Here is a 23,035-nt window from a genome sequence, read left to right as displayed (position 1 = left end):
GGTGACAGGTGTGGTGACAGGTGTGCTGACAGGTGTGGTGACAGGTGTGGTGACAGGTGTGCTGACAGGTGTGGTGACAGGTGTGGGAACCTGGCCCGGGGGCGGGGTCCGCGCGGGTCCTCGCGCGCCTCGGCTCCGGGGCTCGGCGGAGCGCGCATTCTGTCCGTGTCCCGCCCGGCGCCCTGTGGCCTTCCCGCAGCCCGGGAAGCGGGAAAGGAGAGCAGGGAGGCCCGAGAGAAACCTGGTGCCCGGCTTGGGGGGAAGCTGGGGGCGGGGGTGAGCGGAGAGGCGCCCCCGGAGCGGACAGATCCGGAGACCCCCGGGCCTCCGCTCCGGGACGTGGTCTCTCTTCTGTCGGCGACGGAGACGCGCTGCACCGGAGACTTCAGACAGCGCGGGAGGACGTGGGGGGCCGGGGGCAGCCCGGGTGGGACCCGCCGAAGTGCCCGCGCGCCCCTTTACTAGACTCTGGGCGCCGCGGCTCCCTCGCGGGGGTGTAGCTCAGTGGTAGAGCGCGTGCTTAGCATGCACGAGGCCCCGGGTTCAATCCCCGGCACCTCCACTTTTGCTCCGCGCTCTCGGCGGCCGGTCTCGGAGCTGCGGCGTCCGCGGGCCTCGGGCTGGGCCTCGCCGAGGGGCTGCGCGGGCGCGCGGGGACAGGTGGCCCGGGGGACGCGCGGGGGCTGTCGCGTCGGCCGCGTTTTGCACGGTCGTTACTGGGGCCGCGAGGGAAGGCGAGGGCGGGCGGCGGGAGCCCCGAACGACGCGCGCCCGGAGCCTGTTGCTGGGCCCGGGCTCTCCGGCCGCGGTCGTTCCGCTCGGGCTCCGGGCGCGCGTCCGGCCGGCTCGTCCCGCTCCCGCCCGAGAACGCGCCTCGCTGCGGACGTAGGGGGCGCGGAGCTGGTGTTCCCCGCGCAGGGGCGCGCTCTGGCCGGGGCGGGTGGACGCGGGTGGGCGGCCCTGGGAGCCGGGGGCAGAGCGCGCGCCAGCCCCGCCCCGGCCCTCGGCTCGAGAACCTGCGGCCTGAGCCTGTGAGAAGCACTGGTTCGGGTGCGGGTGCGGGTGCGGGTGCGGGTGCGGGTGCTGGGACGGCTCCGGACGCTGTATCTAATGCGTCTGTATTTTCACTTTTTCCCACTTCCGATTGTAAATGTAGGAAAAGTAATTGCAAAAATGTCCTTCTATGGTTGGGCCATTTCTGTGTCCCAGTAATTGACCTCATTCTCTCCCATGGTCATATAGTATTTATTACTATTTTCTGAATCAACACACATAATTGAATTTGATGTGAAGTTCCTTTTTATTTTTAATAAAAACGTGCAAGTTTTGAAATCAAGACTGTACTAACTTCCAATATGAACCTTTTTGTGAGGAGCTTCTAGTAATCTAACTGGTATCTAGGTTTCTGCAGGAGCAATTTAGGGGTTAATTACTCGATGACACGGGCAACTTTCACAGTTGTGTTTTCACACATCCAACAGCCTAGATAATATTCCCCCATCTTCCCAACACTTACACTCACACACTCACACACACAACCACAGGCAAGAGCTCGCAAAGCTCTGTGGACACCATTGCTCTTGCACTGAATTGCAGAGAGAACTGGCGCGTCTGTCTCCTCCTATCTATGCCACCAGCCCTTGAGCCGACCAAGAGAGAAACTCTGCCAAGTGCATAAGGTCCTATGAATTTTAAGAGACTCAGTGATGTACTTACTAATATAGCAAAGACATAAGATGAATGAAGAAGAGAGAACACCTACTAGGAGACTGGTACCTGGAAATGAGTTTTTTGGGTATTCCACGGAAGTTTCCAGGCCATGGTGCTAACCAGTGTGAGTCCTAGGGGTCGAGACTGGTCTGGGAAGAAGAGTTCTTTGGCTTCGGTTTCCACAGCCATCGATAACTGAGTTCTCACTCTCTAGGACCCCTGTGCCTCGCCCTTACACCCACGCCCAAGCACTCCTGTCTGGGCGTTGGGTGGGGCTCACTGTGCTGCATCGGGGCCGACCCTATAGATGGCTATGTTGAATGCGACCTGCCCCAAACCACCCCCATCTCCTCCTCTCTGTCCCCTCTCCTTCCCCCGCAACGGTGATGAGAACAAGCCTCTCTTTTCTGCTTTTCTGCTTGGGAGAACCACAGATCTCTTTCTCCAGTCTCCCTCTCTTTCTGGCTCTGGAGACCGGTGGGGAGGCAGCTCTCCCCGTCCCGTGTCTAGCTACCCACTAACTTCCTTTCAGAATTGCACGCTTCCTTCCATCCCTGAATCTGCCTTGGTTCTCGCCGCAGGCGCGGTCGTCCTGGAAGATCCCCACACCCTCCTCAGCTGCTCCGGGCTGTGAGAGCTCAGAGGAGCCTCCGGTCCAGAGTCGCTGACCCTACTGCTTCCCTGGGGCTTCCCATCAGAATCTTGCCCTTATCGTTCCTGTGGAGCCAACAGACAAGAGCTGTCCCCTGGAAAGGCCGGCCCGTTTTCCCACGAAGGTTTTCAATATTGTGTGCTCCCTTTCAGGCTCCTCCCACAGCCCCGGGGCTCTTGGTCCGGAAGGAGTCACTCTATCCACCTGCTGCAGAGACGAGCACAAGCCCCGGGGACGGGGACGGGGCAGGGGGCGCCCGAATGCAGGGAGGCCATCCCCGCCAGCAGAGAGCTGGTGTGGCTCAGCGGGAGAGCATGTGCTTCGCAGCTCTGGGGCCTGGGCTCAACCCAGGCACCTGCAGCCGCTGCTGCCTGGTCCTTAAAGGATGCCGAGGGCACCACCTCCTTTCTTGCTTCCCTTACTCACTCGTTGCCTGCTCACCGGAAAAGCACCTGCTTGACCCAAGACGATCGCTTTGACTCTACCCTGTTTAGACCCCAGGAGCGTCCGAGCCACTCAGGGCGTCGGCAGACTAGAGTTCACGCGGTCTCTTGCTTTCCTGCCCAGGTGCAGCCCATTGACCCCCCCGCGGCCGGGTGCCCCCACGCCTCAGCCTCAGGGTCACACTGTCCCCTCCCCTGCGCGTGGGAGACCTCCCTCCGCATCTCTCTTGTGAGGACGCCTGTACTAACAGTGGACCCACCGCACTATCCAAAGCGAGGGCCCCACTTCCAGGCCCCAGCTGTTAGCACACCTGCAAGGACATTCCTTCCGTGTAAGGGACACAGGGGCCAGGGCCTGACACCTGCTATCTTGGGAGCCTTTGTTCAGCCTAGGATCCCCTAAACTCGAAACAGCAAGTGGGCACCACACCAAAAACCTGTCACGTCGGCCTCTATTTTCCACTACAATTGAGAGAAGGAAAAACGGAGACGGGAAGAAGAAAAAGAAGAGGTCTGTAGTTTCCTTTCTTTCTCGCGAAGTTTTTGGGAGGCGGAATCAAGTCTTCTGTCTGACTTTTCTACTCATCTCCTTCTCCATCACCGAAATGTTGGGCCAACAACAGCAGAGGACACTAGGTGAGGGGGGGGGGGCGCTGCTGCCACAAAATGACAGCTGTTGAGGCCTGACTCTGCCAAACGTTACAACAACCACACACAACGGCCTTAAGTCGCCCGGATAGTCTGCATGTGCGAGCGGCTAGTTCATGCTCTACAGCTTCCTTTCCTTTCATCGCGCCCTTCTTTTATCATACCTTTTCTGAAAAGTATACCCAGAAATGTCCGTTAACATCAAACATGCTAGTGTGAAGAAATGGCAAAAAAGGAAAAAAAAAAAAAAACTTCTGGTATGTGTCACAATGGCAGTTATGAGCTGTCCAGACAAGAAGCCGAAGAGTTCACTGAAGTCCAAGACGTCCCGCTGCGGGGAAAGAGCCGAAACTCCCTCTGTTGCTCCTTGTCCGTACTTCTGCTCCGCATTTTCCAGGCGTTCCTCCAAATTCCTAGTGCACTGAAGACCTCACTCACGGACTGTTAGGGTTTCAGTCCAAAGCTACCTGCCCCCGTCATCGTCACGGAGCCTAGAGAGGAAGAGTGCATGGCTCCCATCATGGCTGTTTCTTCCCCAACCACGGAGGCCCCTCTCTGTTTCCCAGCTCTGAGAAAGAAATTCAGTCTCTTTCCCACGTCCTTCGTGTGAAAGGGAAACAGAGCAACACACCTGCTAAATGCTACTATTATAAATAGGCAAGACTGCATCTTTGTCTCTGCTTAGCAATATTTTAAATAGGGAGGGAACCGCCTGAGAAGCACATACTGTCCCAAGGTCAGGACAAAGGTCATCCCTCTGCCTCAACCAACAAATCAATGTATCATCTACCTACATACCTACCTACCTAGAGACATCATTATTTTTCTATACTATTTGAGAACCATTTCCGGACATTATATCTTTTTGTCCACAATCTTTTTATTGCAAATTTCCACCATTATCTTTTTATTAAACATGGCAGCATATTTCTCCTTCCCACGGCACAGATTTCAAATTCAGAAAATTTAACACTGGTAAAATAATATTATCTAGTATATAGTCTACAGTAACTTGAATTTTACTAACAAAATCCTTTATAGAAATTTCGGTCCCAAACTAGGGTCCATTCCAGCACCACGTATGAATTTAGTTACTCTTTGGTCTTTTTTAATCTAGAATGGTTTCTCAAGCTTCTAGTTTGTTTGTTTGTTTTAGATTTTATTTATTTGACAGAGAAAGATCACAAGTAGGCAGAGAGGCAGGCAGAGAGAGGAGGAAGCAGGCTCCCTGCTGAGCAAAGAGCCTGATGTGGAGCTTGATCCCAGGACCCCAGACTTGGAGATCATGACCTGAGCTGAGGGCAGAGGCTCAACCCGCTGAGCCACCCAGGCGCTCCTCAGGCTTTTCATAAGATCGACATGTTTCTGAACAGCGCGTGTTTGTGATTTTGTAGAATGTTCAATTTATGTTGTGATTAGACTGAGGGTGTGAATATTTGGGAGGAATATTACAGAAATGGTGTTTCCCTCCATTACACCAGAAGGCATGGGATGCCAGTTTTCCCCATTATTAGTAATGTTTGCTTTGATCACTTGGTTAAGGTTGTGTTCACCAGGTTTCTTCCCTTATAATTATCATTCCTCCGTGTAATTAATAAGTAACTTATAAGGAGATACTCTGAGACTGTATAAAATCCTGATCCTCATCAAAATTTTACCTGTGTTTTTAGGTCTGATTTATCAATTTTGCCTGAATCTATCATTGTTCTGATGGTCGCCAAGGGGTGATTTTCTAACTTATTTTTACTTCTACTATTACACATGCCGCCACAAGGAAGTTTTCCCTTCCTCCATATTTATTTAAGTATCCTGGTGTTATAATCACATGTCATTATTCGTGCTCAAAGCATGTCCAGTTTGACCAGCGAGAAGAGGCCCTTCAGGTTGGCTTCTGGGTCCTTCCGAACTGTCCGCATCATTTTTAAGCACCAACACTCTAGCACAGAAAGATGCTTTAGGTCCATCTTGTTCATCCCCAGGGAAACTCTGGACAACTGTGGTCAGGAGAGGGTGGTCCAAGGTCCTCCAGGGTATGGCAGAAGCGGGGGGTGTAGCTCAGTGGTAGAGCGCATGCTTAGCATGCATGAGGCCCTGGGTTCGATCCCCAGCACCTCCAGTTTTGCTTTCCCTTCTCACCTCTGCTGCTGCCCCAAATAGCTCTCGTCCAGCTTGACTTGTCCTGGCTGCGGCTGTTCTTTCCTGGCCTCTCTGGGGCACAAGAGGCAGTTTTGCTCGTTCCCTGAAGTTCATTGTTCATTCTGCTCTTCGCCCAGTCTGTGTGAGCGCTCTTGGTCACGAGCGTGAGGGCCCCCGTCAGCAGGCCACAGACACAGCAGCGATGTCAGCTCCAGTTCTAGAGTCAGTGATTTCTAAAAGTATCTCTGGTTCCTTTTAGTGGGGCATGGTATTTACAAGTCAAGATACTGGGTAGCATTGGTATAATTTCTTCTAGGTCCTGTTAGCAGACAAATCTAGGGGAAGGTGGCAGCTTTCTATGTGTATGATTCCACACTGACGCCTCTAATTCCCACCCTGAGCCAACCAGCCTATTCCTTCCTTCCTTCCTTCTCTAACAGAGAGGGTCTCGATTTCCAACTCCAAATAGGTATTCATTTTTCCAATCACACAAAAATAAATTCACTCAGATACACAAATGAAAACAGTCACACAAAATATCAGAATTGTCACACCCTTAAACACTACAAACAAATCAAAACAAAATAAAACCCCACTCCGTAGGGTCAAGGTGTTTGCCTTTCCCGGTCTTCACCATGAAGACAAACACTGTGAAACGTTTACCTGGATCTGTTCTTTCTTTCAGTGTGGTTAGGTTCCGTTCGGTTTGTTTCTGTGTGTGTTCAGTTTTCGAGTATTTGTACACACACACACTTGGGTCGGTGTAATTTTTTTTTATCATGTAAAACATTCATGTATCCAAGAGTAAAAGAATGCTAGAGGTAATACTCAGAAAAGCCGCGAGAGGATGTTGTCCCGAGATGCACGCGGCCGTGGGCTGACCTGCGCTCCGAGCGGTGCGTGGGACATGGGTCAAGAAGCCAACCCGAGGCGGGCTGGCCCAGAGCTGACCGCAAACAAGGAAGTCGCCTCTTTCTGCCACTGAGGTCCTTTCTCCTGCAGTAGCCGAGCCACAGAAAGGATGAAGCGTAGGGAGTTCAGGAATAACGGAACCGAATGTCTAGTGGTTCTGCTTTGATGACTTAGTCCTGAGACCAAGACAACTGTGGTCAGGAGAGGGTGGTCCAAGGTCCTCCAGGGTATGGCAGAAGTGGGGGGTGTAGCTCAGTGGTAGAGCGCATGCTTAGCATGCATGAGGCCCTGGGTTCAATCCCCAGCACCTCCAGTTTTGCTTGCCTTCTCACCCTCTGCTGCTGCCCCAAATAGCTCTCGTCCAGCTTGACTTGTCCTGGCTGCCGCTGTTCTTTCCTGGCCTCTGTGGGGCTGAAGTTCGTTGTTCATTCTGCTCCTCGCCCAGTCTGTGAGCGCTCGGCCACAAGCGCGTAGAGAATTCAAGGACAGACACAGCATGGTCATGAGCTTGAGCAGGAAGTCGGGAGTGAAAGGACCGTCTCAGGACGAGAGAGCAGCAGCTAGCGGGAGACAAGGCTGGGTGCCCTGGGGCTCGGGTTCTGCCTTTCATTGACAGCTGTTTGCGCCAGGTAACCAACAGCCCCAGGCGAAGATCCAGGATCCAGCTCCAGGAGCTTCCTTGGGCCTCGTCACAACCTGTCTCACTGTCTGATATCTACCATCACAGAGTAGTTCTTCTTGTGCTTTAAAGTAATAGAGACTCAGATAACACGAATTCACTTGAGTTTTGGACAATGAAACCATACATTTGTGAAGAATTTACAAGACAAAGGGGGTTGGGCTAGGGGCAGTAAATGGGGAAAAAGTAAAAAGGCTTATGTATATGCCTTTCTCGATCCTGTCCCTAGGCTCTGTGCTGAGGGTGCCACCCACCACGAAGGGTGCCCTTCATGTCCGAGACTTACACCAAAGAGAATCAGAGTGTCCTTGCACTAGCTGTTGCTCAGATACCTTTAATACAAAATGATCAGTACCCCAAAGTGGCGTGCTTTTGATGAAGTTCTAGAACGTAGGTGAGGTTCGGTGGGGTGAGGTCTGGAGCCGATGACCAAGAAAGAATTCTTGAGACATCTTTGGTGCAAAATGCTGGTTTACTAAAGCACGGGGACAGGACCCGTGGGCAAGGAGAGCTGCTGCCCTGATACCCTGAGGAGTGGCTGATATATTCACAGGACTTGGGTCGGTGAGGACACAGGGGGTGTTCAGAAGGGCTGTCACGGTAAAGAAGACTGTCAGGATGGTGGAGGCCTGGTTATTGTCAAGTCAAGGCTGGTTTTCCCTCTAAACATGAAGATAGTTGGGAGTTTCCTGGTGGAATGTCACACATGTCCCCGAGGTGGGGGGGGGGGTGTAAGGTGCCAGCTTTTGCTTTGTCCTCAGCCAGCCTTCTCTTCCCTCATCACTTTGGGGTGGTGCGCCCTACTCCCCTTCACAAGGGAAACACTCCTGCATTTCTCTCAGGTGTAAGTGTGGAGGCTCAGGGCCGGAGGTTATAGGTCTGTTTAGTTCCGGTCAATATTTGCAGGGCGGCTGTCAGGCACACAGGATGGAGCCTGCAGCTCTCAGTCTTGCGGTTGTGGTTTGAGCCCCACGTTGGGTGAGAGATCACTTGGAAATAAAATCTTAAACATTTCCAAATGATCTCCCATCGAGGTGCGTTCGCAATCTGTCAGCAGTGAGCAAGAGTCCCGGTGGCTGCACCGCCAGCAGGACGTCACCCTGTCTGTCCTCAGTTGCCGGTGTTGCTGGTGAGAAGTACAAAGCAGTGATTTTATTTTATTTTATTTATTTTTTTCAAAGCAGTAATTTTAAACTCGAATTTCCCTCTTAGCAAAAGGATGTTGAGCACCTTTTACACCAATTAGTGGTTATCTGGGCTGTGACTTTCCCGATTTGTGTGTTCATTTGCTCTGTTTGAGATTTTAATCTTTTCTTAGGAGTTTTGTAGTTCTTCACATATCCCAAATAAGAGTCTGCTGTAATTTAGAGTGTTGACATATCTTCTCAAGAGTGTGGCTCATTGGCCTTTCTTTTTAAAAAGATTTATTTATTTGAGAGAGAGACAGCCAGAGGGAGCACAAGTAGGGAGGAGAGAAAGACAAGCAGGCTCCCCACTGAGCAGGGAGCCCGATGCGGGGCTCAGAACCAGGACCCTGGGATCCAGCCCGGCATCAGGCTCTCTGCTCGGCGGGGAACCTGCTTCCCCCTCTCTCTCTGCCTACTTGTGATCTCTCTGTCAAATAAATAAACAAACAAACAAATAAATAAATAAATAAAATCTTTTTAAAAATAAAGACTTGTTGACTGACTTACTTTCATTTCACTTTCTGAAGGAGGAGCAGGCTTGACAAACTTCCCAAGAGGAGGAAGCAGACAAGGAGAGCGACGTTGGAGACGCAGGGGACAGTTCCATGCGGTGACCTTCCGGTGAGTCGTTACCGAGACTCACGGACTGGTTTTAAAGCAGGTGTGGGAGGGAGCAGCGTGCGCGCGGGGAGCACAAACCCCGCGGAGAGGGCGCCCGCGCGGGGCTCCCACCGAGGACCCTGCAGTCAGGACCTGAGCCCAAGGCAGGCGCTTAACCACCGACCGAGCCACCAGGTGGTTAACCACCTTCCTGGTGCTTCTGCAGGAGAAAGACGCAGAGCGGTGTGTGGGGCTGCGCCCGTGTCCCCGGGCGGACCGTCCTCCGGCGCCGCCCGCGCGGCTCCGCGGGGTGCGGCTGCGGCGGGAGGGAGCGGGGCGGAGGCCGCGGACCGTGCCTGCCCGCGGTGGGAGAGACCCGGCTCGCGCCTCCGGGGCCCCGTCTGTGGGGATAGTGCGGCTCGCGCCGGTGCGTCCTCTCCTCGGGGGGGCGGGGTCCCCACACCCCGAGTCCCCGCACGTCCCCCGAGTCCCCCACGCCGCCCGCGTCCACGCACGCTCTGCACCGCGCCGTCCGGGGGGTGTCCCCGACGCCCGCGCCCCTGCGCCCGGGGCCCCGCGCGGGCCAGACCCGGGAGCGCAGGGGTGGAGGCGGGCGGCCGGGCCGACGTCCTCAGCCCCGGGCAAGGGGCGCGTCGCCGCGCCCTGGGGTCCGCGCGTCCTCCGCTCCCGGCGGCGCCATCCCGCAGAGCCACGGGAGACCCGCGGGTCGTTCCGCGCCGAGTCCGCGCCGGAGCCGGCTGGGGGGTGCGGCGGCCCAGGGCGCCCCGCGGAAAGCATCTTCCGGACCGGCGGCGTCCCCCGACCCGCCGCCAGCGCTGCTCGTCCGCGGTCTTCCCGCGCGTGGCTTCGGCCGAGGCGGCGGCGGGCGGGGACGGAACAGGGTCGGGCGGCGGGGCCGGGGCCGGGGCCTGCAGGTGCGGAGCAGACCGCGCCGGGGAGCGACGGGAGGACGCGCCGGCCGCAGCCGAGGGAGCGCGGCGGGGAGCGCGCTGGACGGAAGGTCCGCGGGTGCCGGGTTCGGTCCCGGGTCTCCGCACCGGTGTTGCTTTGGCGTCGGGGTCCCTCCTTCAGAGTTGCGCCCCAGTTCCAACCGCGGGTCTGTACCGCCAGCTTCCACCGCTCGCTGCAAGGCCCATCCGGCCGTGTCGTCCGTCTCGCTTGGTCTCTGTTCACCGAGCTTTTCCGTGAGATGTTAACTGACTCAGTGAGTAATTTCATTTAAAGTTTTAAAACCTCAGAAATTCCAATATGGTACATGCGGTTCCACCTACGATTCATTTTTGTTTTGATGGAGTGTGTGTGTGTGTGTGTGTGTGTGTGTGGTTTTTAATCACAACAAAGGGGCTGCTGAAAACCAGAGAAGGAGCCCCGGCACTGTGCGTCGTCGGAGGAATGCGGTGTGCGGATGCATGTGGCCGTTGTATATGCGAGGACAATTCTGCAGTCAGAAGATCTGGGCTTATATCTTGAGTCCACTGTTAGGAAACTGCTGGAATCAGGGACACTCTTGAGCATCACTGAGCTTTGAAAAGGTTCTGAAAACATTCTGGGGTTTCTTGTTGACGGGACACTCCTTTCAGCTTCGCATCCCCATCTAGAATTTGCACATGGTAAGTTGTTTCTGCTTTGGTATTCAGGAAAGAATGAAAATAAGCATTGCAGTAAGAATTATTCTGTTCAACATTACAAGGGAGCTTAGAGCCCAGAAAAATCAAAGTAAACGGACAGTAAAATCATGAAAACTCAGGGACAAATACCCCATATTTTTCCTCAACTTCTTTTTTGAAATTATTTTTAGGGGGCTCCTGGATGGCTCAGTCGATCCCGGGTTCTGGGGTTACCTGCCCCCCACCCAGCTCCCTGCTCGGTGGGAAGCCTGCTTATCCCGGTCCCACTCCCCCTGCTTCTGTTCCCTCTCTTGCTGTCTCTCTGTCTCTCTCGGTCAACTAACTAACTAACTAAATACAATCTTAGAAAAATTAAAAAATTATTTGTTAGGAAGAACAGGTAATTCTTTGGGTCTGTTGTCAGGGTCTCCTACATTGCCTGCGTGCCAAGATGCAGAGAGAAACGACCCTTTAAGCAAAATGCTGAATGCACCACTCTAGGGTTTCCTTCCAGGGTCATAGCGTCTTTCCATCAAATCCGGTCTCTAACGTTCTGATGGAGCAAACAGCTACTCTGACACAGTCTAGGCAAGAAGAAGCTGAATTTCAATGGTCTTGTGTCTCAGGTGATCAAAAGAGCTGAAAATTGGGACTTGATTGATTCCTTGCTAGGAATGGGAGAAGGAAGGAAACTGTAACCACATTTTAAAGCCACAGTGGAAACTTTGGGGTTATTATCTGACATGTTTCCAACCTTCCACTTCAAGCTCTACACTCTGAAGAATCTCTAGTTCCTGAAGATCTCCTGCCCAGGGCAGCTGCTGATGTCCCTTAGCTCTGAGACCATGATGCTCAGGGAGAACGGGGGGCCTCAGAAAATCACCTTATCTCCAGATAAACCTTAGCAAAAGGCTGTTTCAGAGGGGGGTGTAGCTCAGTGGTAGAGCGCATGCTTTGCATGTATGAGGCCCCGGGTTCGATCCCCGGCACCTCCAGGCTTTTTTTTTCCCCTTACTTTTTCCTAACATCATTCAAAGCCATTCTTCAAAACATACTGATTTAGCACTCCTCACTTTTTTCTTGCTCCATTCCTGCACATACGGAATGAAAAGACATAACCTAACAGAAGGCCTTGAACTCTCCTTCATCTCTTGCTGTGAACCTCCATATCACCTACGGCGACGGGGACAGAAGACAAAAGGAAGAGGGAGGAGAACCAGTCCTAGAACAGCATCTCTTACGCCGGAGCAAAGCCGTGCCCGTGAATGAGCGACTCACCTTGGTTCCCGTGCCAGACTGCTATGAAAGAGAGGGAGAGACAGTGAAGAACAGCCTTGCCTCACCTCCGTTTTCTTTCGTTCTATTTGTTTTCTGCAAAGACAAAAGGAAGGTGGCATGACCCCACCGACGGCTCCATCAGGACCCCCAGGACCTGCGTGGAGAGCGAGCGCCGCCAACAGCTCAGTCCCACAATGGGTGGGGGTGCCCGAGTCCTTGCGGGTGAAGGAGCCACAGGACGCTGGACGCTGGACGTGGGAGGAAGGATTGTCAGGGAACTAATCGGGAGCCTTCCGGATGCGAAAGAAATAAATACGGATCAATGCATTCTCAACCGATATTCCATAATACTAATTTTCCTGTATTTCTTCACTCAAGGCGTTTGCACCATTGTTTTAAATCTTTAAATCAAACATGGCCTGCAGACCTCAGTTAATGTCAAATGAAGGCGCTCATATGAAGAGGTGGGAAAAGTTTTTTCTGTCGCAGTGGAAAAGAGATGCAGGCAGGGTGAGTTTCTGATGAAGCCTTTCTACCTGGCTTGCAGGCTGCTGCCTTCTCGCGGCGTGCTGTAGCCTCACACGGCCTTTCCTTTGTGTGCACACTGTGCACACTCCGGTGTCTCTTCCTCTTCTTATGAGGAGGGCCCCACCTGTAGGATCTCATTTAACCTTTACTACCCCCCTAAAGGCCTGACTTCAAATACTGTCGCAATAGGGGCTGGGACAGTGACATATGTATTTGTGGGGGGGACAAATATAGTTTGTCCAAATATAATTCAGTTCCTAATAGCACTTTTTTTTTTTTTTTGAGAGAGAGAGAGAGAGCGAGCGAGCAGGGGGAGGAGTGGAGCTTGATGAGGGGCTCAATTTCATGACCCTGAGATCATGACCTGAGTCATGTCCTGAGTCGAAATCAAGAGTGGGACACTTAACCCACTGAGCCACCGGGCATGGCTATAACAGCACCTTTTCAGAAATTCCAAAGTCTGTGGTCTCAAAACTGCTGCTATCTGGGGAGTTGTTTCCTGTTGGCTCAAAGTGTCTTCAGGAGGAAATGAAATTTGTTTCCAGTTGGTGACTGTCGCCCTCCACCCGGCTGGGGTGTTCTCAATTCCAGATCCCGTGTCCTCTGGTGAAAAGGCGACCGCCTTCAGAAATCGGCTTGGCTGCGGACTGGCCCTGTGCCCTGTGGCTGACTATTTGTTCTAGGTTACATCTTTCGGAGGGAGATACTGTAGTCATTTCACGTATTTTCTATTATGTGTGTTTTCTGTAGGCGTTTAAGTAAATAGTGTGTGAGGTGTTAGAAAGGACATTAAAGTGGGCGATCGTGTGGAATTAGAGTGCTGTCAACTTCCAAAATCCAGGTCCAACCCCAGAGCGATAGTTGAGGTGACTTTGTGGTCACACCAAAGACCCCCAGAGTTTTCTCTGGATGAATTCAAATGGGCGCCAGAAGACTTTACCAAAATGTCTGGGGTCAGATCAAGCTATTTGGGTCTCTCTTGGGGCCCTGGGTGGCTCAGTCGGGATCCCAGGCTCAGGTCATGATCCCAGGGTCTTGGGATCGACCCCCCCATCAGACTCCCTGCTCCACGGGAAGCTGCTTCTCCATCTCCCACTCCCCTTGCTTGTGTTCCTGCTCTCTCTCTCTCTCTCTCTCTCTGTAAAATAAATGAATAAAATATTTTTTTAAAAAACGCTATTTGGGTCTCTCAATTAGAAACCCAACCTTGGACGACTCCAGCCCCTCCCCGCAGCAGTGCAAGTGGCCCTATTTGTCCAGACCTAGTCCTGTGGCCGGTTTTCTCGTCTAGGATCAAAGCGCTGAAAACTATAATCGAGGGACTCGTGATGAAAACGTCTTGGGTCAAGTCAGGCTCGTGCCGGGGACGGAGCCTTGGTGGCTCCCAGGCCGCTCCTCCCAGTCCTCCATCCTGCTCCTGCGCACCCTCCTCCCCTCCCCTCTGCCCGGCCCTCCCCTCAGCTCAGGGTCCGGGTCCTGCGGAGTGTGCGAGGAAATCCGAAATCTCCAGGGACTGGGTGAACCAGGAGGCGCCCGCGTTCAAGAGCCGCGCGCGGGGTTCTGGAAACCGGCGGGTTTGGCCGCGGGAGGCCTAGCGACCCCGCGCTAGGTGGGTCGAGCGGCGGAGGACGTGGGCCCCGGGCGGGCTCCCGGGGAAGCGGGCACCGGGAGCGCGGCGCGTGCGGCGGGGAGCAGAGCGGAGGCTCTGGGGGCGAGCAGGTGCCAGAGGGCGCGCGCCGGTGCGCGGTCTGGTGAGCTCCGACGGCGCGGAGGCGGGGCGGGGGGGATCCCGGGGCGCGGGAGCGGCGGGCGGGAGTCCCGGGTCCGGAGCCGGGGTCGCGGCGGGTAGAGCCCCTTCCGAGGGCCGGAAGCGTCTGCTGGGGACCACGGGCTCCAAGAGCGCACGGCCGGCGGCGCGTTCCCCGCCTCTGCCTCCGCGCGTCTCCGAGCCGAACCCGCGGCCGCATCTGCCCCCGCCGCGCTGGCCCCCGCGACGGCCACGGTGGGGACCGCCGGTGACTGCCCCCCCCCCCCCCCCCCCCCCGCCGCACGGGTCTTCAAGGAGCGCCAGGGGCTGTGGCTTCGGTTCTTTCCCGCTTCCTCGCGGGTAATGTTTTTGCATACGGTATATCTGATAAGGGTTAACGTCCAAAGTACAGAAGCAGCTCACAAAACGGATGGCAGAAAGCCTCAGATAATCCGATGAAACACAAGCAAAGAACTCGAGTGGACATTCTCCCAAAGGAGACACAGGAATGGCTAAGAGGCGCGCGAAAAGATGCTCAGTATCACTGACCACCGGGAACATGCAAGTCAAACCGGCGGTGAGGGCTTGTCTCACGCCGGTGGGAGTGGCTGGTACCAAGAGACAAGAAATAACAAGTGCTGGGGAGAGTGAGCAGGAAAGGGACCCTGGTTTCCGCTGTTGGCGGGAATGCAAGCTGCCGCCGCCACTGTGGACACCGGTGTGGGGGCGCCTCAAAACACTGGAAATAAAACTACCACATGATCCAGCAACCTCACTTCTGGGAATGTATCTGAAGGAGCCGAAAGCATGTTGTCGAAGAGGTATCTGCGGCCCTCGGTTCACCGCAGCGCTGTGGACGTATCCGAGACCTGGCAACAGCCCCGGTGTTCCCCGGGAAGCCTGGATAAAGAAGGTGTGGTACACACACACACACACACACACACACACACACACGAACACCATTCAGCCGTAACAAATAAGGACATCCTGCCATTTTTGACCACATGGATGGACCTTAAAGACACCGTGTTAAGGGGCGCCTGGGTGGCTCAGTGGGTTGGACCCTCTGCCTTCGGCTCGGGTTATGAGCCGAAGGGGTGGGGGTGGGAGTTGGGGGAGCCATGTGGTGGGTATTATGGAGGACATGGATTGCATGGAGCACTGGGTGTGGTGCATAAACAATGAATACTGGGGGGCACCTGGGTGGCTCAGTGGGCTAAGCCGCTGCCTTCGGCTCAGGTCATGATCTCAGGGTCCTGGGATCCAGCCCCGCATCGGGCTCTCTGCTCAGCGGGGAGCCTGCTTCCCCCTCTTTCTCTGCCTGCCTCTCTGTGTACTTGTGATCTCTGTCAAATAAATAAATAAAATCTTTAAAAAAAAAAGACACTGTGTTAAATAAGTCAGGCAGAGAAAGACAAATACTATATGACATTATATGGGGAATAAAAAGATCACCCCATCTTGTGTGTGTGTGTGTGTGTGTGTGTGTGTGTGTATACACTACTCAGCCGTCAAAAAATGAAACATTGTCATTTGCAAGGACATGATGGGAACTGGAAGGTTTTATACTGAATGAAATAAGTCAATCAGAGAAAGACAGTTATCATATGACATATCATATTCCACTGATTTGTGGAATTTAAGAAACAAGACAGAGGATCATAGGGGAAGGGAGGGAAAAATAAAACAAGATGAAACCAGAGAGGGAGAAAAACCATAAAGACTCTTAACTCTAGGAAACAAATTGAGGGTTGCTGGGTGGGGGCCTGGGGTAACTGGGTGATGAGCTCTGGCTGTTCTATTCAACTGATGAATCACTGACCTCTACCTCTGAAACCAAGAATACTTTACCTGTTCAGTAATTGAATTATTTAAAGAAAGATGTGGCTAAATGGGGATAAAAAGATCCATTTTAAAAAACTACAGTTAATAGTTTGGCAAATGACTCATCCTAAAGTCTGACACATGCATAAGATAAAATAACAAAAGCAACTTTTACATGCATGCAGCATAAATTTAGTGCATTTAAAAAATCTCATTTGACTTTGACAATGACCTTGTGAATCAGGCAAATCAGGAGTTATCTGCATCCGATAAATGAAAAAATAAGCTGGACACTTACAAAAAAGTGCCTCCTGCTTAAAAAAAACAAAACAAGGGGCACCTGGGTGGCTCAGTGGGTTAAAGCCTCTGCCTCCGGCTCAGGTCAGGTCACAGGGTGTTGGGATCGAGGTGCTCTGCTCAGCGGGGAGCCTGCTTCCCCCTCTCTCTCTGCCTGCCTCTCTGCCTACTTGTGATCTCTGTCAAATAAATAAATAAAATCTTTTAAAAAAAGAAAAAACAAAACAAAAAAGCCTAAAAAAGCACCCAAGACACTAGCTGGGAAAAAGGATCAGACTATGGTTCCAGAGGCAGGGGGTGAGGGAATTTGATGAATGTGGTCAAAGGGAGAAACTACCAGTTCCAGACAGATAAGCACTGGGGATGTAATGTTCAACATCTTGTCTGCAGTTAACTCAGAAAGTTGTCGAGTGTAAATCCCGAGTTTTTATCACAAGGAGAAAAACATTTTTTCTTTTCTTTCCTTCTGTTTCGGATCTGTATGAGATGATGGATGTTAACTCATTGCGATAACCATTTTGCGATATATGTAAAGTCAAGTTATTATGCTGGTATGTGTTAAACTTACACAGTGCTGTCTGTCAGTTACATCTCAGTAGAACTGTAGAAGAAAGTAATTTTTTTGTGTGTGGAGGTTTGATTTATGGTGCAGAATGTGTTCTTTTTTTTTTTTTTTAAGATCTTATTTATTTATTTGACAGACAGAGATCACAAGTAGGCAGAGGGAAGCAGGCTCCCCACTTCAGCAGGGAGCCTGATGCGGGGCTCCATCCCATGACCCTGGGATCATGACCTGAGCCAAAGGCAGAGGCTTCAACCCACTGAGCCATGCAGGCACCCCTACACAGGATGTGTTCTATGTTGTTACACATTCTGGAAGACTGGAAGCTCTGTAGTGTGGTGCACAAGTGTCACAGTTGCTCTGCCATCTTGGTGGAGGGACACTTCTTACCATTTTATAATGGTCCTTCTGTCTCTGTTAATGATCTTTGTTCTGAGGTTTACTTTACTGATGTTAGTATAGTAACTCCAGCTGCCTTTCAGTTGTTTGCATAACATATCTTTGTTCACCCTCATTGTTTCAACCTCCCTGTTCAGTTATCCTTTTTAAAGATTTATTTTTAGAGGGGGAGGGGCAGAGGGAAAGAGAATCTCTGGCAAACTCCAAGCTGGACATGGAGCCCAGTGCAAGGCTGATCCCATGACCCTGAGCCACCCAGGGGCCCCTGTTGTCCTGTCTGAAGTGAGTTTCTTGTAGCAGCGTTGAGGTGGGGCATATTTTCTAATCCACCCTATTAATATCCATCCTTTCATGGGTGCTGAGATTATGTTTGACGTAATTATTGGTACCTGAGGGCTTCAGTCTGGCACTTTATGTTTTTTCCTTTCTGGCTGTTTCTGTGGTTTTCGCTTTTTGTTCTTTTGTTTTGTTTTGTTTTGTTTTGCCTTTTTATGGACCACTTGTCCATCTTTTATTATCCCATATTCACGTATCTGCAGTCTTTTGGACTGTCTCTCTTTACAGAGGTTTCTAGTGGCTGCTCCAGGATTCCAGCATACGGATCTGCCTACGCAGGGTTCTCACGAGCATTTTGCCGGTTCATGTGCTGTGCCGACCCTTCCTCCCTTGCCACTCGGCCTTCCTCGTCTGCAACATTCAGCTGTCTTGGCAGTTTCTCTCACAGTCATTGGAACCACATCAGTGCTATGCCTTTTGCTGCGAAGGGTTAAACATAACTGAGAAAGCTCTAGATAAGGAAAATTTACTGTATTTAGTATGTTTCTTGCTTAAAAAAATTTTTTTTGTTCTTCCTGATGTCCAGCATTCCTTCTTTTATCATTTTCTTTCTGGTGGAGAACTTACCGGAGCTGTTGTTTTAGGGTAGTTCTGCTGATACCAATTATCTTAGTTTTACTGGGTCTGGAACATTGTTTCCCCTTCATTCCTAAGGGATATTTTCTCTGGATACGGTATTCTGGGTCGACAGTTCTTTTCGATCAGTGCTTGAAAATGTGCCACTCTTTCTGACCTCTGTGGTTCCTGATTAAAAAATTTTTTAAAAGATTTTATTTATTTATCTGACATACAGAGATCACAAGTAGGCAGAGAGGCAGGCAGAGAGAGAGAGGAGGAAGCAGGCTCCCCTCTGAGCAGAGAGCCCCAGGACCCTGGGACCATATCCTGAGCTGAAGGCAGAGGCCTTAACCCACTGAGCCACCCAGGCGCCCCTAAAATTGTTTTTCTGGTTTCAATTTTTTTTCTTGTTTTTAAAGTTCAGAAATTTTGATTGCTCTCCATTTACTGGCCAACTGATGACTCTTCTCTAAAAACCACATAAAAATACAAATCTCCAGGTCAGCAATCTTTACAGAGGTCGTGTCTGTGTAAACAAGGCTCCAGTCAAGGTACACGTGGACCCATTCACTGACAGACCCCTGGTGTACTTACTGGAAATTAGGGTAAAATGGCAGAAGATACGCCTGAACAGGGACTTGAACCCTGGACCCTCAGATTAAAAGTCTGATGCTCTACCAACTGAGCTACCCAGGCTCTCATAACACACTCTTTCCATGGGTATCCAATCTAGGCTTGATTATTTGGCCAGTCCTAAGCTTCATGTCCTAGTTCTTAAACGATATACCTTGAATTCTACTCACACTGAAGAAGCACTCTTTGAGAGCGATGTTGCAGTCTCTGGGGAGCCCGTCTCTTCTTTCTCTCTTCCTTGTCTCCCGCCGCCCCCCGCCCCCCCAATGCAACGTCTCCCAGCTAGAGCCGTTTCAGGCCACACTGGAGACACAGAGGATCCCACTTCTGGTTGAGCACCTGCCCCTAAGTCTCCCAAGTTAGCACTCAGGCTGCTCCCCGCTTCTGTTCTGTCCGTATCCTTCTGCGTTGTCTTGCAGCGTTTGTAGTCAGGGGGGGAGCCAGTGAAGGAGGAAGAACCTAAAGATGTAGGACAATGTCCACAAGGGGCCCCTCTCGGCTGGCGGGAGGGACTGCCTCGCCAGCCGCCCCCCCCCCCCCCAAGCCAGCAGACCCAGGGACTGAGCCAGGACAGGGACAGCCACGCAGGGCGGTGCATGGGGCAGGGTCAGCCTGGCTTGCAGGCTCTTCCCTGGGGTAATCTTGCCCCAAAGATTTTAGAAATAGTCGTGCTGGGGGCGCCTGGTGGGCTCAGTTGGTTAAACGTCTGCCTTTGGCTCAGGCCACGATCAATCGCAGGGTCCTGGGATCCACCCGCATCCGGCTCCCTGCTCAGCAGGAGTCTGCTTCTCCCTCTCCCACTCCCCCTGCTTGCGTGTGTGTGTCCGGGCTCTCTGTTAAATAAATAAACAAATCTTAAAAAAAAAAAAAAAGAAAGAAAGAAAGAAAGAAAGAGAAATAGCAGTGTTAAACACAGCCTTATTCTGTCAACTGTTCCTTCTCCAAATACAGACAGTGGCAGTAATGAATCCAGGGCAGTGCACGGAGGGGAAGAGGGAGTGTCAGCAGGCCGGCCTAGGTCAGTCTCCCCACTTTGCTTCAAGCTGGAACTGTCCGCCGCGCTCCCTCCCTTCAACGTTCCTTCTCATTCCCACCCCCCACTTCCCCGCCAGATTCACCACCTCTTCCTTCTGCAGGTCGCAAGTGACAGGGTTTCCGCGGGCCGGGGCACCACGGGGCTGCGACCGAGCCAGCTTGGGGAGTCCCTGCGTTCAGGAAACAACGGAGGCATCGCTTCCTCGGACGTCCCGCGGGAGGCGGTCATTGCACACGAGCTGGCACCCCACTCCGGTTCCAATCCTGGCGTCATTAAAGAGCGAGAAAGAAGAACAGAAAGAAAAGACATCAGAAAAGCTGACCGCAGACCACTTCCTCTCCCTGTCCTCTGCGTCTGCGTCAGTGAGACACACAGGACATGGGCTGTGCTGCATGTCCCACATTCAAGAATTAAGGTAATTCCTAGGGTCCTAGATGAACTGGCTGACATAACCCCTTGGGAGATTCTTGCACTAAAGGTGTGAGTGTGAGATTTGATCCATGGTTTGGCAAGTTGTCTAAGGAAATGGGGGGGGGGCTCTTTTTCAAAACTCCACGACACGAGTCTCTTCTGACTATGGACACCCTCCACCACCCAATTCCTCAAGGAAAATATCTCAGACAGAGGCGGCAAGAGCAGGAGTTCTGCGCTTTCCAATCTTTCTTGGCTTCCTCACAAAATATTTTGTTCAAAACATTTAAAATTTTAAAGAAATGTTCCTTGGAGCACATCCGATAAAAATCTCAGGGAAAGAAGCCGTGGATGGCTCCGGAGGGAATGGTGTCATCTGTGTAAGGAAAGGTTTATGTGGTTTTCAAAAGCTGTTTGTTAGTTGTGTAGTATCAGTTTTTAAATCTCGGTGCCAGTCTTTGCCGTCATACCACAGCCGTCTCTGGAAGGAAGAAATGCCGCTGCTTGTGCCCAGTCCACCAACCTTACTCTGCAGCGTTACGCCTGCCCGTGAATTTTTTCCTCTCTCAGACCGAACAAAAAAATACCAGTTTAAAAAAATTTTGTGGCATTTTGAGGTTTTAGTCTGTTACTCCTCCAGCACAAAATCCACCACAACTGAGGACAGTCTCAGCACGTGAGCGAGTCTGAGGGTGCGCTGGACTCGGGCACACGCGGCCCTGGGTTGTTGGGGATGAATCCAAGGGCCGCAGGGAGCAGAGCACCTTTAGGCAAACTGCTTGGGGCCTTAAGGAGCGGGTGAGGCAGCCCAAGCCACCGTCGCCCGCCCCTCCTCCCCAGCTGGGCCTAGTTTGGAAGTCACCACATGCACCTCAGACGTGGGGACAGAGTGCTCCATTCTCCGCGGGAGGTGGCGGGCCCACTGCCCCGCCCGTGTGGGGTGATTCTTCTCATTGCCTGGTGGAGAGTCAAGTTGTTACAGCCTCCGGCATGAAGGAATTACAGTAAAATACTTTTGCGATCTCACCGTGCACTAGTTTTAAGTGATTGTTAGGGAGGCCGGATGGAGTTCTAGTCTACACCCCCCCTCCTTTTTTTAATACTGATAATTAAATCCTCTTCCAGCTGCAAACTTAAAACTTTGAAAGCAGAAACCTATTTCATCTCAGCTTCCAGGTTTGGAAAAATATGGCTTCACCAGCTGGCCGCGTGGCCTAATGGATAAGGCGTCTGATTCCGGATCAGAAGATTGAGGGTTCGAGTCCCTTCGTGGTCGCTCCTTTCTTGCCAAACAAGAAACTTTCATTTGACGTCCACCTGCGGACTCTGGAGTGGTCTTTGGAAGCCTGAAATGAGTTGAAAGCCTGGGTGCCGCCCAGCTACTAATAACTTACGTTTTGTCCTTGGCTTCTAGTCACTAAGTGAGACTGGAAAAGCGGTGCCGAGCGGTTGTCAGCAGTGTGTCAAGCCTGGATTTCTGGCTACAAGACCCACTGAAGATTGTGGCCAAGAGGAGGAGGAGAAGGGTAGAAAAGCGAACTACAGTCGTTTCTCTGGAAAGCAGGGTTCTAAGGGCTTCTGTTTAAAAGTTAGAAATAGGAGTTTGGAGGGGGTGGGGAATACTGAGCCCAGAACAGACACGAAATCCGAACCCCCCCCCCCCCCACCTATGGGGTCTGTTGCTTATCAGATTGAACTATCCCGGCTCAGGGATCCAACTTCTCCAGACAATGTACTAAAAGCTAGTAAGTCCGTAATTCTCTCATCTTTCCACTGTTTGGCTTCACTGTGAGCACAGGGCGTTGGCATTGTCCATCCCATGATTCACGGAAAAGCCTCCGAAGGATGACTGAATGTTGGCCAAAACATCCGATCATCTTACCCAAACTTGGTTCTGAAGCAGGGATCAAGTCAGCTCCAGGCTCTCCCATCTGAACTATTCCAGACCACTCGGGCGGATTAATATTTCAACTGCTTCTTCAGTTGTTTTTAACTTTCACTCTTGGAAGAGTTCATGTTCCTTAAGTATCACCATTTTCTACCGTCCACCCACCCACTTAGACTCACCAGTCAAGATTTGGGATCCAGTTTTCGGGGTGCTCCATGGATGGTGTGCGGTGGAAGCCAGAAGAAGAGGGTGCGGGTTCCGTGGAAACGACTCTGCTTCTCTGTTTCCTGTTTCCCAACTCAAGAGTGAAAAGACTCAACAAAGACGTCTGTCAGGTTCTTTATTTTTCCTCCTCTTCCATTTTTTTCCCCCTGTTCTGCTCTTCGATGTTACTGAAAAATAGAACTCAAGGTGAACTTTTAACTACTGTGGTTAGCATGTTTCTTGAAGAAAATTTAGGGTAAACTGGGTTCTCCTGCACTTTCTTGTCTTCCTTTTGCCAAAGCAGCCATCCTGCGTGGCACTGAAGACCGTGGGGTAGGACCCGGCAGCAGCAAAGACAATGCACTGGATCATTGCATTTCTTGTCATGTAGGCAGGGAAGGCAAGAGAGAATGATTGAAAAGTACAGGAGCGGTTTGGTTACACATGCAGAGATACAGGGGCTTGTACTCAAGACCTTGCACATCAGTCCCGAAGGACAGAAAAGTCAGCTTCTGCTACACATTCTTCATAAAATACCAGGGTCATTTTTGGATTGGATGGTTTTAAAGAAAACCTAACAGTTGAAAGGGAAAGTCCACTAACTTTGAAATCATTGAGCTAGAGCCTCTCTTGGCATTTCTGATTCAAGAAACGTCCCACTCCGATCTGAAATTGGTACACAGTAGCTGAAGCATATTTAAACTTAATGCACTAAGGGGTGCCTGGCCAAAGGGGCAGA

The 23,035-nt window shown here is 51.9% G+C and overlaps 6 non-coding genes across 6 annotated transcripts; 5 read left to right on the top strand and 1 right to left on the bottom strand.

Annotated features, from left to right (window-relative positions):
• The first annotated feature begins 490 nt into the window (after positions 1 to 490).
• TRNAA-AGC (transfer RNA alanine (anticodon AGC)) lies at positions 491 to 562 on the top strand. Its single transcript has one exon. It is a non-coding gene; the product is annotated as a tRNA-Ala (tRNA).
• A 4,935-nt stretch (positions 563 to 5,497) lies between these two features.
• TRNAA-AGC (transfer RNA alanine (anticodon AGC)) lies at positions 5,498 to 5,569 on the top strand. The gene has a single exon. It is a non-coding gene; the product is annotated as a tRNA-Ala (tRNA).
• Positions 5,570 to 6,742: 1,173 nt separating this feature from the next.
• On the top strand, positions 6,743 to 6,814 carry TRNAA-AGC (transfer RNA alanine (anticodon AGC)). Its single transcript has one exon. It is a non-coding gene; the product is annotated as a tRNA-Ala (tRNA).
• Positions 6,815 to 11,518: 4,704 nt separating this feature from the next.
• Positions 11,519 to 11,590, top strand: TRNAA-UGC (transfer RNA alanine (anticodon UGC)). Its single transcript has one exon. It is a non-coding gene; the product is annotated as a tRNA-Ala (tRNA).
• A 7,157-nt stretch (positions 11,591 to 18,747) lies between these two features.
• On the bottom strand, positions 18,748 to 18,820 carry TRNAK-UUU (transfer RNA lysine (anticodon UUU)). The gene has a single exon. It is a non-coding gene; the product is annotated as a tRNA-Lys (tRNA).
• Positions 18,821 to 21,407: 2,587 nt separating this feature from the next.
• On the top strand, positions 21,408 to 21,480 carry TRNAR-CCG (transfer RNA arginine (anticodon CCG)). Its single transcript has one exon. It is a non-coding gene; the product is annotated as a tRNA-Arg (tRNA).
• Positions 21,481 to 23,035: the final 1,555 nt, after the last annotated feature.

The sequence above is a fragment of the Mustela nigripes genome, chromosome 5 (genome assembly GCF_022355385.1).
Source record: "Mustela nigripes isolate SB6536 chromosome 5, MUSNIG.SB6536, whole genome shotgun sequence".
Classification (NCBI taxonomy): domain Eukaryota; kingdom Metazoa; phylum Chordata; class Mammalia; order Carnivora; family Mustelidae; genus Mustela; species Mustela nigripes.
The sequence above is the reverse complement of the archived record's forward strand: the minus strand, read 5'-3'. Positions and strand labels throughout refer to the sequence as shown.